At 41.1% G+C, this 17,188-nt stretch overlaps 1 protein-coding gene and 1 long non-coding RNA gene across 3 annotated transcripts in view; both read left to right on the forward strand.

Moving 5' to 3' along the window:
• The window catches only part of LOC307199701, a 401,509-nt gene that overhangs the window by 98,069 nt on the left and 286,252 nt on the right, over positions 1–17,188 (forward strand). The window lies entirely within an intron of this gene.
• The window catches only part of ITPRID1 (ITPR interacting domain containing 1), a 78,172-nt gene continuing 69,073 nt past the window's right edge, over positions 8,090–17,188 (forward strand). Inside the window, exon 1 of one of the 2 annotated variants that reach the window (XM_079947524.1) lies at positions 8,090–8,178. The gene's annotated coding sequence lies outside the window, so the exon portion shown is untranslated. Of the gene's footprint in view, positions 8,179–16,329; positions 16,708–17,188 lie in introns of those variants that run through there. The other variant, XM_079947523.1, reaches the window with a different exon arrangement.

Raw genomic sequence — 17,188 nt, forward strand, 5'->3', positions numbered from 1 at the left:
GACACCAGAGCAGTGCATGGAAACTTTGTTTACCTTCCTGCTGGAGTGGTACCTATTAATCTACTTGCATTGGCATGCTTTCAAACTGCTAGGTTGGCAGGAGCTGGGACTGAGCAATAGGAGCTCACCCCGTCGTGGGGATTCGAACCGCCGACCTTTTGATCAGCAAGCCCAAGGCTCAGTGGTTTAACCCACAGCGCCACCATCATGAATAGCAGCCACTGATAACTTAATCATCCATGAATTTCTCAAATCAGCCTCGCTTTCTTCTAGTTCGGGAGCAAGAAGGAAAGTAACGACCTTGCCCATTGCTGTTCTGGGAACAGAAAGGAAGAAAAGTCCGAACAGTTTTGGGTGGTGTTTCCTGTGTGGTTTTTTTGTTTTGCTTTGTTTTTTTTTTTACAACTCATAAAAGCCACATCTCATTTTGTCACATCATAAAGGTAAAAGGTAAAGGGGCCTCTGACCATTAGGTCCAGTCATGACCGACTCTGGGGTTGCGGAGCTCATCTGGCTTTATTGGCCGAGGGAGCCAGCATACAGCTTCCGGGTCATGTTGCCAGCAGGACTAAGCCGCTTCTGGCGAACCAGAGCAGCGCACGGAAACACCGTTTACCTTCCCGCTGGAGCGGTACCTATTTATCTACTTGCACTTTGAGGTGCTTTCGAATTGCTAGGTTGGCAGGAGCAGGGACCGAGCAACAGGAGCTCACCCCATCACGGGAATTCGAACCACCGACCTTCCAATCGGCAAGCCCTAGGCTCTGTGGTTTAACCCACAGCGCCACCCGCGTCCCTTGTCACATCATACAGTTATTTAATGCAATATACTATATGTTTATACGCAAACCTTTATGTATGCATTATAACAAGACCAGATTTGGTAATCCTTACACACTATCTGTGGAAAGTTTGCACACACTGTTTTTCTGTGTTACATTTAATGAGGAACACTGGCATTTGTTTTTATAGTTTATTCACATGTCACTGCTCCCATCAACTCCTTGTGACAGGATCACCCTGTAGAATTAAATTTTCAGCATTAGGGGAATTTGGGTAGCTTTTTATAGTTGGATAATAATTTATCGGCTCCACTCCCATAGTCCTTTCCTGCCTGGCTGCTCAGAAAACACAGCCTACCAGAGAGTGGTGAACAGAAATATTTTTCAAGAGCAGATGGGATGTACCTTCAAAAACCAGGATTGTCCCAGTGAAACTGGGACATCTGGCAACCCTAAAAAAATTCAAACTAGATGAAATAAAAATTATGGGGTAGAGGAGCAGAAAAATATGTCTTTGCATTGATTAGCAGGCAATGTAATTAATCTTCTTCAACTCCCTTTTCAGCCCTTAGTGTAAAAATGAGGAGAAATTGGGATCTTGTTACCTTGCCAAGCATTAATTTGTGAACCATAATTTCAAAGTAGTACATTTTAATGAACTTAGAAGGAAGGATTCACTATTTTTTCTTCCAAATACAATACAAACTAATTTAACGATACGGCCTGAGGGACTTTAAGATAATCAGAAGTTTGGATATAGGAAGAATATTCAAATCCAGAAAAGTAAATGTTGGGATAACTGAGGCCTTCCATGCTCTTTAGTTTGAGGTACCAAAGGCAGCCAAGGCTGACCCTCCTAACAGACAAGTTGAGGTAACCCAACTCAAGTAACAGATATTTATTTACTGATAAAGTGTAGTAAATGGTCAGTGATTTGGTTTATTATTTTTACCACCATGAGGACCATTTGGATATTCTGCCTCAGACATCTTGGCCTCTTCCCTGACTTGAGCAGCTGTGTAGAAAGAAAAAAGCAGAAACACACATTTTCTGTTGCAATACTTTAGGTCATTGGGGCAGTTCTTACGACTTAGTTCTGACTGCTGTGCCGCCATTAAGGCTGCAGGGATATGCACACTTACCTGAGAGTAAAACCCAGTGAATTCAGTGACACTGACATCAGAGTAAACCTGCTTAGGATGGTGCAGTAAAGTCAACAGCCATGAGGTAGAGTAGTCCTTTTGTACCTCCATGAAGGATCCACTGTTTTTCCAAGTCCTAACCCAATTAGATGTCCCAGAAGGATATCATGACTGATGCTATCAAAAACTACTGAGAAGTTCAGAAGAAGCAACACATCTAAGCAATGAGCGTCATATGATACTGGTGTCACTCCTTCTCTGATTATTTTCTGGGCCTTTTTAAGGCTGTAAATTCTTTTACAGGTGGTATATGACACCTTCAAGGCTTGCAAAAATGTATAAGTAAAAATCCAAACTTTGTTGGAAGTGCAAGGAGATAGAGGGAACCATGATGCATGTTTGGTGGGGCTGTGGAAAAGTTAAAAAATTCTGAAGATGTGTCCATGAGGAGTTGAAAAAAAATGTTTAAAATTTCTATAGGAAAAAACCCAGAGTCATATTTATTGGGTCTAATTGGAAAGGATATTCCACATGATAAGAAAAGGTTATTTCTGTATCCAACAGCCACAACCAGTCTTGTACTTGCAAAGAATTGGAAAGGAAACACTATACCCACAAAAGAGGAATGGATTTGCAAATTATCTGAATTCATTGAAATGGCAAAACTAACATAAGGTATCAGACTAATCAGAAATTAAAGGCGGAATGGAAATGCTATGAAGAGAACATGACTAAACACTGGTCTAAGGACAACATGTTGGTATGTAAGGATTAAGCTTGTAAAGGAAAATCAGAAAAAAATTAATCGTAGTAATAATATTAAGGATGAGATATATAAGATGCAATGTAAATAAGAACTTTAAGAGACGGCGAGCTGTGGGAGAGGGAAGTCACAGGGGTGTATTATTTTTTGTTACTTTTATTTGTATTTTTGTGTGTGAGTTTGTCAGATGTTTGTTTGTCTGTTTCTGGAGGGGGGGGGAGCTGTAAATTCTTGCCTTTTTCAGAAAAACCCCCAAACCAAACTGACAGAAAGGTAATGGAAACAGTTTCAACAAATTACCTTAAGATGAATGAACTAGTTTTAAGAAATCTGATAAATATTCATTTGTGTGCATTTGAATGAACGCGAGTACAGGTGTGTCTGCATAAAGTGTAGGTGATGTCACTGAGGTGGAGCTGAGGGCAAAATCATATCTTTGATGAGCAGCTTCACAGATTATCGTGGTGGAACGATTCTTGGGAAAGGGCACGGAACAGATGGCTCACATTTAAGCAGCGCATTCATACTGAGATTGATAAATTTTAGTGTAGCACACAGACAAAGTTACTTCAGAGGGTGAAAAAATAATTCTCAGCAAAAATAATAATAATCAAATCACCCCCAGTTTGTCTGACAACACAATTACGCCATATGCACTCGCAACAAAGGAAGAAAAGTTGCTGACACTTCAGAACCTATACTGAATGTGGAATGCCTGGTGGCAACAGTTTTAAAGGTGCTGATTTATTTGTGGTTACTGCGGTTACTTATCTAACTTTAGTTCAGTATATTCAGTAACGTGGCCTACTTATTCTGAGGTGAAAATGACCTCTGGTGGCAGAAAATAACATGTCTGTTCAGTGAATGAATTATCATCACCTCTTGCTCCAGTTTTCTCGGCAATATATGTCTTCAAATTATGGATTTTTTTACAGTGACCTTTTAAAGCATTTTTGTTAGTGTGAACACACACTGACACCCACACCCACAAATCTGCTCTGAGGTTCTTCAGGACTTGTGCCCAAGTTTCGTTAGGGTTGCCATATTTCAAAAAGTTGTTGAGCTGCTGCTGATTCTTCTTCTTCTTCTTCTTCAAAATCTGAATAAATAAGGAATTTCGGCGATTTCTGCCCAGACACTGCTTCCAACTGCCGTTTTCCGGACATACAGCAACCCTACACAACATGCTCTATGGTCATTTTGTGCCCACTAGCTGCCTATCAGGATGTTAAATAAAGGTAAAGGTAAAGGTACCCCTGCCCGTACGGGCCAGTCTTGACAGACTCTGGGGTTGTGCGCCCATCTCACTTAAGAGGCCAGGGGCCAGTGCTGTCCGGAGACACTTCCGGGTCACGTGGCCAGCGTGACATCGCTGCTCTGGCGAGCCAGAGCCGCACACGGAAACGCCGTTTACCTTCCCGCTGGTAAGCGGTCCCTATTTATCTACTTGCACCCGGAGGTGCTTTCGAACTGCTAGGTTGGCAGGCGCTGGGACCGAGCAGCGGGAGCGCACCCCGCCACAGGGATTCGAACCGCCGACCTTTCGATCGGCAAGTCCTAGGCGCTGAGGCTTTAACCCACAGCGCCACCTGCGTCCCTGGGATGTTAAATAGAGCTGAATAATTTCGAAAGGTGGCTATGCCATACGTAGTGCAACCAGAAACATAGTGATACCAGGCATTTTATCAAATAGTCTTAGGAAATGCTTGTATCCAGTTAACTGAGGGCCACACCACATGGTGTCATGGCATTTAACCGAAAATGGGGAAATAGCATTTGGGAGCAGAGAAATGGCACAGGACTGGGGATTCATTCAGCACCAGCCTAAGTACTGTACTTTTTGTGCCAGAAGAATTGAGTTTTAAATTGTGCTTTGCTTGTGCTTCAGAGATGCTGGCACATCATGAGCCAGTGTGGTGTAATGGTTAGCGTGTTGGACTATGACCTGGGAGACCTCGGTTTGAATCCCCACTCAGCCGTGTTCGCTGGGTGACTGTGGCGTTTGCCCTCCTAGGTGGGTCATAAGGAAAGGGTTAAATGAGTGTGACGTGATTGGCCAGCGGGAACCCAAGGGGAGGAGTTAGAGTTAGAGTTGGAGTTGTTGGGAAGTCAGTTGGGAGTTGGAGAAGGAAGAGGCAGAATAAGTCTGTGGGTTGGTCTAGTTTTGATGTGTGAGAGTGAGAGAAACTGTTAGGAGAATCAGATAGACAGTTGGGATAATCAGTTAGAAGTTATTAGGAAGGTATAGGCCGGTAAAGAAACTAAGATTAAGAAACTGACAAGAAAAATTATCTGAAACCATAACCTTGTTCATGCTTATAAAATAAACTTGCTTATCTGATTTAATGTTAACAACTGTCTGGACTCCGTGTGTCCCCGAGAGAAACGGGTTGGTGGCAGCGGGAAAGCAATCACAGTGGTGGCACAGGGATAGACCGTCAAATGTCCAGGGACCCTGTGTGATCGCCACAGTGACCTTGGGCCAGTCCCCATCTCCTGGGTCTTTCTCTTAGCAGATTCCAGACATTGGGGGTGGGCTGCTCAAGACATGGCCCAAGCACTTCGTGCAATTTCACCCGTTTCCCCCCAATTTACACCAACCATTTCAACTTGCTACATTGAAGGGCAGGCCCTGGAGGCATTTTTAAGTTGGTCAATGTAAAAGCCATGGTCCCGGGAGTTGAGGGGGACCAGCGGACAAATGGTGTGTTGTGCAAGTTGTAAGCCCCCCAGCAGCCTCTGGTTTCTGCTCCCATTCAGTCCCTGAAATTGATTTACATGCTCAAGAAATGCAACTGCTCTGCCATTGCACATGTTTGCATCTCTTGTGTAGCTTGGCCTAAACCTGTAGTTGTTACGTACTGAGTTGAATAGGATCCAAAATGCAGCAGTCTGGTTGGTCCCAGAACAATAGGATTCAGAATTCAGCAGTCTGGTCCCAGAACAATAGGATCCAGAATGCAGCAGTCTGATTGGTCCGCAGGAGCCACCCAATCCAACTCCAGGTGGTAGGTAATCCGCAACCTGATTGGCCTACAGGAGAATCCTGGAATTAGCCAATCACGTGGGGCCCATTGTGTAAATAATGTATCTAAAGCAGACATTTTGGGGGAACTGGCATTCCTCACTACTATGAGCTGAATAAAGAGCATGAAATCCACACTCAGTACTGCTTCAGGAGCCAGGGCAATGATCTTTGCAAAGGAATGCAATGAACAGCAAGTGTCGAAGTGCCTTCAGCAAAGTGTAATGAGAGAGCCTTATCCCACCTTAACCCCAAAGGAAATGACCCAAGTTGCAGGATGCTGCAAGAACACACGAGTGTCTTTATTTTCATTTGTATAAGGTCGGGAGGGCATGGCTTTATTTAGTGTGCCATTTTGTTGCGCAGAATTGGTATTGTGTATTTGTTTGGCTCATTTGTTAGGATCTGAGAGTGTGAAACTGAGAGTTCCTTGAGGTTATGGACTCGGGGGGGGGGCAAGAACACCAGCCTTACAAATGCCAATCCTTATTAATCCTTTTATTCTTAAAATTAGCTATGATTCTCAACATTTGGTCATAACTGCTAAGGCTAATGTTACGGAATTGTGAAAATGTGTGTGGATCGGTGCACCGTACGTGATCAACGTTTGCACTTATAAATAACACTTAAATGAAATCACTGCAGCTTTAGCTAACTTGACATTCCCCTGGAAAAACATTTGCTACAACAGACCTCCAGGAATGAGTTGTTACTCGCAATGCTTTAAAAACCGCCTCTCTTTTTTTGCATAGAGCTCCAGAAATAGCTCTGATGGGAACATGTTTGCTTCAAAAAGCCAGGTCATCATCAACAGTACTTTGGTTTATTTGCATAGTAGGTGTACAATTCTGTGTTTATGTGAGCACATACATTTATAGACTAAATTGTTTGCATTTCTTTCAGAGGTAATCGGGAGGCAGCGTGCTTTCACAGCAGCGGGCAAGCTTGTAAAAAAATAGGAATTATTTCTTAAAATAAAATATCCTGAAGCTGAGTGTGCAGAGTGAAGTGGGATTTGAGCAAAAAATGCAGAGGGCATCATGGCTCGGCTTATATCAATGGGCGTCTTTCTCATTGGCGTTCCAACGACGTCAGTTTGCCAACATATTTGTCTGGCGGAGTGCCACTGCCTTTAACAGCTGCGTAACAGGATGTAACAGGCTGACCGTGTCATAGAACTACAGTATTGACAGAAGCTGTATCTGGAAAAAAAAATTTTTTTTACACCACTATCTATATTAGGAAAATGTTCGCAGTCTGCTGTTCAGTCTATCACTCCTGCTAAAAACGAACTTGGGATGTGAGTTCCAACCAGACTAGGAGTCAGAATGGGGAGGCAGATTTGTCCGATCAGAGAAAGCTTGATGCTGAGATGACCTTTGTGGTCAATTGACAGGGCAGCCAGGTCAAGCCTCAGGAGTATGGGAATACAAACCTTTTGGCCTAATTTTACTGCCTTTTTTTTGCCATTTTTAGATCAGTTCTTCTTCTTCTTCATTCAATAAAGTTGTGGCTATTTTAGTGCCCTGATCTCTTCATTGCCCTCACAACTGTGCAATCTGATAGCTAGCTGTTTCTGATCTGCGTCTACGCCTGAGAATTACAGATTTGGTTGGTTCACTTTCACATGCAGACTGAAGAACCTTCTTCTCCCCTCCTAGATTTGAATCCAGGTCTCAGAGGCAGACTACATTGGTACCTCGGGCTCCATACGCTTCAGGTTACAGACTCTGCTAACCTAGAAATAGTACCTTGGGTTAAGAACTTTGCTTCAGGATGAGAACAAAAATTGTGCTCCGGCGGCACGGCAGCAGTAGGAGGCCCCATTAGCTAAAGTGGTGCTTCAGGTTAAGTACAGTTTCAGGTTAGGAACGGACCTCTGGAATGAATTAAGTACTTAACCTGAGGTACCACTGTACATCACACTTGCTCCAAAACTCCTGCATTCAGCTGCCAACAGGACCTAGCACAGCATACATAAAAACCTTGTTTTGGCTCTATGAAATGTATACCTCAGAAATCATCTATTCTAATCCCTCTGACCTTAATGACCTTAATCTTACATTGATGGTGACGGTATCTTGGCTCTACAACAAACAATATAATAAATGAGCTTGCTTAGTCAAATGTCTGTTCTTTCTCCTTCCACACAAGATCTGTTTATATTTGGAGTGAAGCCCTCCTCGATCTTGCTGTTATCTAAATGATCCCAGATAAAATACCTTTGAAAAACAGGTTTTGCTTTAGACATGGAGCTGGGCGTGGATTATGAAAATGTCACTGCAGGATAGGCAAATGTTTGTCTTTCACCCTTTTGCTTGCTTCGTTTAGGAGCAGCAAGACAAAAAGGCTTCAAGTATTTTAAAGGCTGCAAGAGATATCACTTCGACTTGGGAAACTTACTGGCTGGATTTCTGTCTGTATAAAAGTCTTTGGAAATGTCACCCGGGCATCACACTCCATTAGGTAAAGGTCTTTATTTTGGATTCTGTGTTTTATTCCCCACCCCACACACTATGGGTGTGATTGTGTGAGTGAAGAACACTTGTAAAAACGATTGGGTCTCGATGTGATCTTTCACTTCTTGTCCGGCTTCAGAATTACCAACATCTCAAACTTAAATTAAAATTTGATGGACAGTAAAACTGGGGGAAGCAAGTGAAAGTTTAAATGTATGGGTATGACTGTTATCTTGGGTGCTGTATTATCTCTCTAAACAGTGAAAATTAGGACATCTATTATGTTGATCCTGTATCAAACAACCTTGGCTGAAGCACAGCGGAAACTTTTATTAGGGATCATCCAATACTATTCTGTTCATTCAGGAGAAACTCCCATTGAAAATAGTTGGATTTACTTGGTTCAGGTCAGATTGCAGGAGTCATTTGGATGGTCTTGTAATGTCCTCTTTACCGGTTGTGTAATTGTGGTTCAAGAATGAAATTCCCACAATAGCAGGTGGTAACCTCTCTCAGAAGAAGTGTGTGGAACATCGTTTGAGGTAGCTGGGAATGTTATTCCTCGTTCTCTAGACACCTACGGGTGTGCTGCTTTCTCTGCTTCCGGCATACAGTGGTACCTCGGGCTACAGACACTTCAGGTTACAGATGCTTCAGGTTACAGACTTCGCTAACCCAGAAATAGTACCTTGGGTTAAGAACTTTGCTTCAGGATGAGAACAGAAATCGTGCGGTGGCAGCGGGAGGCCCCATTAGCTAAAATGGTACCTCAGGTTAAGAACAGTGTCAGGTTAAGAACGGACCTCCAGAACAAGTTAAGTTCTTAACCCGAGGTACCACTGTACTAAAAAGCTCAGTATTCGGGATTATCTCTTAATAATGATCAGGTATAAAAAGGTAAAGGGACCCCTGACCATTAGGTCCAGTTGCAGATGACTCTGGGGTTGCGGTGCTCATCTCGCCTTATTGGCCAAGGGAGCCAGCGTACAGCTTCCGGGTCATGTGGCCAGCATGACTAAGCCGCTTCTGACGAACCAGAGCAGCGCATGGAAACGCCGTTTACCTTCCCGCCGGAGCGGTACCTATTTATCTACTTGCACTTTGACGTGCTTTTGAACTGCTAGGTTGATAGGAGCAGGGACTGAGCAACGGGAGCTCACCCCGTTGCGGGGATTTAAACCGCCAGCCTTCTGATCGGCAGGTCCTAGGCTCTGTGGTTTAACCCACAGTGCCACCCGTGTCCCATATCATGGCAGAGGGTTTTCCCATGTAACATTTTAGTCTTTAATGACCCTCTGGTTTGTTTGGTACATGTGTTTTGTGTACATGCAGGACAGGTGCAGCCCTCCATATTTTGTTGAACTACAACTTCCATCAGTCCCAGCAACCATGGCTGATGGTCAGGGATGATGGGAGTTGTAGTGCAACAACACTTGGAGAGCCACATATTCCCCATGCCCAATGTGCTTTCCTGTGTTAGATATTATACTGGGCATGCAGTTAGGAGGCACTCTGCCTGCTCCTCTCTTTCACTTCTAAAATGACCGACAACTGGCTGTTGGGCACTTGTGAAGTGCTGCCCACTGCTCTTTGACAGGTTAAAGTCACATGACATCATTATAGTGAATGACTGGCAGGTGGAGGTCCCACCCACCTGTCAAAGTTGGGTGAGTGAAGATAAAGATCTGGCCCACTAGGTCAGATTTTACGTTTTGTTTTGTTTTAAATAATATTTATTCAAATTTTAATGTTTACCAAAGGAAAAAAGAGAAAAAAGAGAAATAAAAAAGACAAAAATAATACAATCAATAAAAAAATAAAAAAAAACATCAAACCTTTACATAGCCTTCTTTCCTTTACTTATTTCCTTGACCTCCTCACACCTCCCATTTTTGTATTCTAATTCAAATTGTTATTTCAGCAAATCCTTCCAACCTTGTTTTTATCTTAATAATTTGCCTTAATATGCTATAATTTTACATTCTCTCTTTCACCAATTCATTTTTTACTTAAACCTTTATGTCATTACTGCCAAAATCACATAATTTTCTTTTTCCAACATCTTTCTATCCACTTTTACTTTATCCAATCTTAACTCTCATCCAAACCTATATATCTATACTTATTCTTAAGACGTTTCCCTAAGGTCAAAAAATATTCCATTCCACCAATTTCCCATCTCTCATTAAGAAAACAAACAAAAAAACACAAAAAACCCAAATTATACTATATACACTTTACATTCCCAATTTCCTTCCACCAGATCCCCTCCCCAGTTTCGGTCCCCAGCAAAAGTCCATCAATCTCGTAAAGCCATCAACCCGGAGATCTTAAATCCGAGGCTCTTAAGTCTCTTTCATGTCCCCTCTGCCGGTCTTTTTGATATTCTTTGGTATTGAAAACCAGATCTCGGGGAAGCTCCAGCCCAACAGTAATCATATTCCTTCCTGCCGAACTTCCATGGTTAAAAATAGGGCCTATGAGATATTCCAGATTTTGTTTCTTGCTCCTTTCAAACCCAAAGGCCCCTAAAACTCCAACCTCCATCTGGCTCAGATTTGTAATCCAAAGGTCATCTGATCTCCACATAAGGTGATCTCTCCATCTTTCATTTTCCAAACCAGGCCAGGCTTCCATCTCCAAAAATTTGCTTCTCCTTGTTGCCATCATGTCAGGCCTCAAATTATAATTCACCATTTGCATCTGTAGGGTTACGGCTCCCCCTTTCTTCACTTCAATCACATCATGATTCTCCTTCTCAAATTTTCCGGTTTGTTCAGTTGAAGGAGGTTCCTGTGCCAAATTCTTTACTAATACCCACTTTTGTTCCCAAAGTTATGACGTTAGTAGTCAAAACATTTATCTGGTCTTGCAGCTTTCCCAAGAGAAAAAAATGTCCTGTTCAGTTCAGACTCAATTTCCTTCCCGATCACCATCCTTAAACAATTTCAAAAAACAATTTCCCAGCTGCTCCTTAAAACAATGTCCCAAAGCTCCCTCTAGAGGGATTCAAGTTCCATTTCACTCCTTTCAGCACAGACCCAAAAGTCCCATACGTTAAATTGTAACAGTCCTTCCTTCGTTTAAAACATAAGCTTGTAACAAAAATAGACAATAGAAACAAAGTCCTTCTTTTGTATCTTGACAGCTAACTTGACAGCTGTCAAATTGATCTATTCATCATCAACGGGCTCTCACGGACCACTCCCGGGTTCAGGGAGATGGCACTTCAAATCCCAAATTTTATCCTTCTCCTGCAGGCTCCCCTGCTTCCAAGAAAAATTAATGGTAATTTCAATCAGTAGAATTAAAATCCTTTACATAATACTCTCCACGACCTTAGTTGACAGGTTCTTTGCTTCAGTTTATTTACAGAAAGGGGAGGCGGACTTCCTGTTTAGACCTTCCCCGATCGATGCCAATTTAAAAATACTTTAAAAGTCCAATTTCCATTCTACTCACGGGTTGTTGTTTGAAATCCAATTGTCCACAAGAAAAAAGTCAGCGCTCTCTGGCAACGGCTGTGTGGCTTCACTCCATTAAAATAGCGGTCGATTCAAAACACCGCGCAGCTCACCCCACGTCACTTTGGAACCCCCGAAAAGGGGTTTCCCTGTGGGTAGGGGGGGCGCTCCTGGTGTCAGCCGAATCCCACGTTCCCAGGCTTCCTCCGCCTGGGATTTTTAATCGGCAAGACCCGATTTTCGCGGAGCGGGTTCCTCTGGATCATTGCCGATGGCGCTAACCCGGAAGTCCCAGATTTTACATTTTGATTGCTGTAAACAGCTTCGATCTATGTTTCATGAAACACAGTGGTAGACAAATATTTTTTTTGAATGAATAAAAGGTCTCCCTGCCCCTGTTCTGTCACTCTGCTCATCCCAGATTTGTTTTACCACGTTTTCAGAACCATAGTAACAAAGAAAGAGCTTGTGTTCCCTTGATTGCTTTATTGTCTTTTACCTTTTTTTAAATTTAAATTTTTATTTGCATTTTTAATACAAAAACAAAGAACACACGTCCCACACCCCCTTCCCTCCACCCACCAATTATACAACTTTCATACCAATCACAACATACAGCTAAATCCCAAATGACTCCCCTTCCAACTTTTTCCTTGTTTCTTTACTTTTCTACTAAATCACGTATTTCAATATTTTCTTCATATTTCTTCCTCTATTAGCTCCTGTTCTGCTGGATTTACTCAAGACCTGCTAGGTTAATTACTTATTTATATTGGATCTCAAAATATCCAATAAACATTTTCCAATCCTCCTTATATACTTTATCACCCTTTTCTCTTATCCTATTCATTATACCTGCCAATTCAGCATCCCCAAGCATTTTAATATGGTCACTCTTCCTTGGTGGGTACCGTATTTGTTTCTCACCTTTGTACCAATAAGATTCTGGCCACAGTGGTGGCATATAATAATAATTTCTTTTGTTTTTAGGGACTTCTGTTGTTACCATTCCCAAGAGGAATGTCTCAGACTTTTTTGGGAGGTTTTTTTTTTAATATCCTTTTTAATTCATTGTAAATTGCTTCCCAGAATTCCCTGATTACCTTACTGGACCACAACATGTGGGGAAAAAATCCCTCTTTTCCAACATTTGCCTTTTTCTTTTTTAAACATTTTCGCTAGTTTGGCAGGTGTTAAGTACCATCTGTGGGTCATTTTCATCATATTTTCTTTTAATGCATAACACACTGTAAAATTCATATTTACTGTCCATAAATTCTCCCATAGCTTATAATTAATATTATGACCCACATCCTGAGCCTACTTAATCATACTTGATTTCACAATTCCTCTTTTGTTTCCCGCTCTAGCAGCAGTTTGTACATTTTTGAGAATACTTTTACTTTTGTATCTAATAAATCCCTTGTAAATTGGGATTTTTGTTCTGCAAATCCAATTTTTTTATCTATGTTAGTTTGTTAATCTGATGTATCTGTAACCAATCCATTAATATATATTTTTAATTCCTCAGGATTTTTCAACTTTAGTTCCTGTCCTGTAAGATCTAGAATTTCTTTATATGTTAACAATTGTTTATCCATATTTGTTCTTTCCTTGCAATGGCTTCAGTCAGGGATATCCACATTGGTGTTTTCTATTCTAATAGTTTTTTGTACTTTTCCCATACTCTGTATATATTTTTTCTGATCACATGGTTTGTAAAGATTTTATAAATTTTTGCCTTCCCATACCATAGGCAGGCATGGCACCCAAATTGTATATCATTTCCTTCCAAATTTAACACTGATATTTTCCAACAATATCCAATATTCTATCCACCACAAACATGATACCTCAAAGTAGATTTGGAAGTCTGGTAGAGTGAAGCCTCTTCTTTTTTAATACACCAATCATGACTTTGTGTTTTATTCTGGGCTTCCAGAATAAATGCCAGATAAACCTTGATATATTTTTCTGCCATGCTTTGTAGCATCGAGTGTTGTTAATTATTGGGTTATTTTGAAATAAGAATAACATTTTTGAAAGGGCATTCATTTTAATAGCCGAAATCCTGCCCAGTAACAATAATTTCATTCTTTTCCATATTTCTCTTTATCTCTTTTCAAACCTTTATGTAATTATCTTGGCAAATATTATAGCTGTTTGTTGTTAACCAGATCCCCAGATATTTAATTTTTTCCCTCTACTTTCCACCCACACATAGTTTCTAGATCCTTGTTTTGCTTGGTTGTCCATATTTTTAACCATCATCTTGGTTTTTCCTTTATTTAATCTGAAATAAGCCAGTTTTCCAAATCTATCTTTTCTATCACTTCCAGTATGCTCTCTCTTGGCTGTTCTAAAAGTTAATATTAAGTCATCCGTGAATGCTTTTAATTTATAGTTATGCTGTCCCACTTTTATTCCTTGTATTCTATTGTTTTTCTTGATATTTATATTAATATTAAAAGTACTGGTGGAAAATAACAGCGGAGACAATGGACAGCCCTACCTCATCCCTTTGTGCATCTTAGATTTTTCTGAAATATTATTTACTATAATATTGGATGTTTAATCTTTATAAATTGATTTTATGCCCTTTAGAAAGGTTTCACCAAATCTCAGCTTTTCCAGTAACTTTAACATAGATAGCCACGAGACGTTATCAAAGGCCTTTTCGGCATCCACAAATATTATCGCCACCTGCTTTTCATTATGAACACAAAACATTTATGACGTTCCTAACATTTTCTTTCATTTGTCTCCCAGGAAGAAAACCCACCTGGTCTTCATGTATCAAATTTCTTAGAGTCATTTTCAATCTATTTGCCAATATCAACGTAAAAAGCTTGTAATCGTTATTTAATAATGATATTGGTCTATAATCTTTAGGTTCCATTAGGTCTTTATCATATTATGGTATCACAGTAATATATGCTTCTTTCTAGGACTCTGGCATCCTTCCTCTTCTCCAATACCTCTGATTTGTTTTACCATGTTTTCAGCACCATAGCAACAAAGAAACAGCTTGTGTTCCCTTGATCACTTTATTGTCATTTTATTTTAACCCCTTTGGCTCTGCTGTTCAAGTTGAAGTCAGAGTAGTGAAATCGCAGCTAAGAAGCTAAAATCGTATATGACTGACACCCTTCTTTGGAAATTAAACTCATGTCCAGACTTTAACATTTCAAAACTTTACTTGCAGAAACATAATATTTACAGTCACATGCTCATCCAAGCATGGGCTTACAGTCTCTTCTTTTAACTTCCAAACAACTGTATTTTCCTCCCTTTCCAATGTTCAGCACTTTCAGCCTTCGTATCTCAATCACAGCTCCTGTGAGAGATTTCTACTTTTACCTTCTTCTCCTGCAGCTTTGCTCTTTCTTTCAAGACGAGAAGAGGCACTCCAACACTCTATTCAACATAGCAGTGTTCACAGTGGATTCTAAAACACAGTCATCTTGCTTCACATAAAATGGAGTCTCTACTTCACTAGATACCTCCCATGTGACCAATGTTAGCCAATCACATGAGAACTACTAGAGAATGCTCTAGAATTGAATTACCAACCAATCATATTTCAACACATAGTAATGGATACAAGCATTTACAATTGCAGTGAATTAAATTACTATACTTAACAGTCCACACCTAATGTCAGCTTTTCCCACAAGAAGATTTTCACACCCAGCCCCCATTTTATTTATTTGAAATGTTTATGGCCTACTCTTTATTGCAGAAGCAACCCCGGGGGTGGGTACATAAAAATGTAAAGGCCGGTTTCAAAGGAATGCATTAATTTCCCAATTCACTGCTGCATGTCATCTTCTTCAGTCCCCTGCATTTTCCTTTGCTATTCTTTACAATTGCAGGACTGGAGACTGTAAGGTTGTTTACAAATTCTATGGTGCACCATGATCTCCTGTGAAATCCACCCTCACGTGAATGATTGTGCAAGTTTAAGACTACAAGACCCAAAATGCACTGTGATCCTGAGAGGAGTATAAACCCCACACGGTGCTGTCCAAATCTTGATTGGAATCATGTCTTTTCTGTAGAAATCCATTGGGATGAGGCCAAAAAAGATTGGCAAAACTATTCCTCTGAAGATTTTGCATGTGCCTACACTCAAGGCCCTCAGCTGAAACTTGGCTTCAGAAAGGATCGAGAAGGGGCCAGATGACCCCTTCTTGAATTCTCTAGCCAGTTTCTGCTTTGTAGAGAGAGGAGTTGCAAATAGATAGATGACAGACAGACACACCTGTAGAGACTGTACTTGTTTTATTCTAATCAAAATTAGGAGTGCCATTTATAGGATACAAGGACTCGAAATTGTGAGACAGGTAAGTCCTTCTCAAGCGCCACTCTTCATACTGGTAGTTGCCAGCTCTCAAAATGGAAGTTCCACAGCCTGTCTGCATTCAGAATACCAAGTTGTGTGTCCTCTACTGCTCGCTGTTGCTTTGCAATGCAAATTGGAGGGTTTTGTATCACTCAGCACTATATCCATGGCAACCAAAAGAGAAAAAAAGAAGGGTTTTTTTTGGGGGGGAGATAAGTTTGCATTACTTCCTTAGTGGAGTTTAATCCTTCCCCTTTGTGCATGGGCCAACAGGTCAAGCTGTTTTAAAGGGACATCAGTGTCTTGCTTTGGAATCAAAGCAGAGAGGAGTTCCTGTTTTAGAATCGGCTTCAATTCCCTCTCCCGTTCCTTCCTCCCACCCCACTGCCCACATCACTAAAACTTAGATGACTTGTTGTTCTCCTCTTCCTTTTGCTGAGAGGGCAAGCAAAGAATCATCCATCGTAGCTGTCGTCTCAGAACGCCAGCATTTGGCAAAAAGCCCCTTTTGGCCTTTCATGGAAGGCTTTTTAATTCAATGGGGTTTGGGAAGGCAGGCCAGGAGCGCAAGTTCCTGTACCTTGGCTTTTCAATGCAGGGATCTGTGGAAAAACACAAATATAGAGGCACCAGACTAGCAAGGACCGTCCTATTGTATCCCTGCAGAAGCGGCAGAAACCAGGACAAATTGGACTTCACTATCATCTAAGGACCCTTGTCTATCCTGGTAAACTTTGAGATTCCCTTCTTCATATAATTAATGTCTGGATTAAGTTCAGGGAAGGTTTTGCTCGTTCTTTGATATCTTGAAGTTGTGCTTGTCGCAGAGGTTTTTGGCAAAGGCAGTGATATCTAATGTTTGAGTTCTGACAGACTGTCGTTTCCTTACAATTTGCAGAGGAACTTGCTTCCAAGTTAAGTTAAATGCACAGACTAGAAACTTAAATACTTATTTGGGAAGAAACGTTAGTTGAAATCCTGGGGCAGGGGCAGGTATAATTATTATATGCTGGATAAAATATACACGATAAAATATTTTTTCCTTTGGGTTCTGACGTTTAAGAGGCCAAAGCTGAATATCCTGAGCTCACTTCCTTTTTGTACCGAATCCTAACCGGTTTTGGTGCTGCTGCGATGTTTGTTTTTCTCTAGCACACTCTTGACTTCAAGCTGCACCTGATTTTCTGGATCTATAAATATGTGTAGAG

This window comes from Podarcis cretensis (assembly GCF_951804945.1).
Source record: "Podarcis cretensis genome assembly, chromosome: 12".
In the NCBI taxonomy this organism is placed as follows: Eukaryota; Metazoa; Chordata; class Lepidosauria; order Squamata; family Lacertidae; genus Podarcis; species Podarcis cretensis.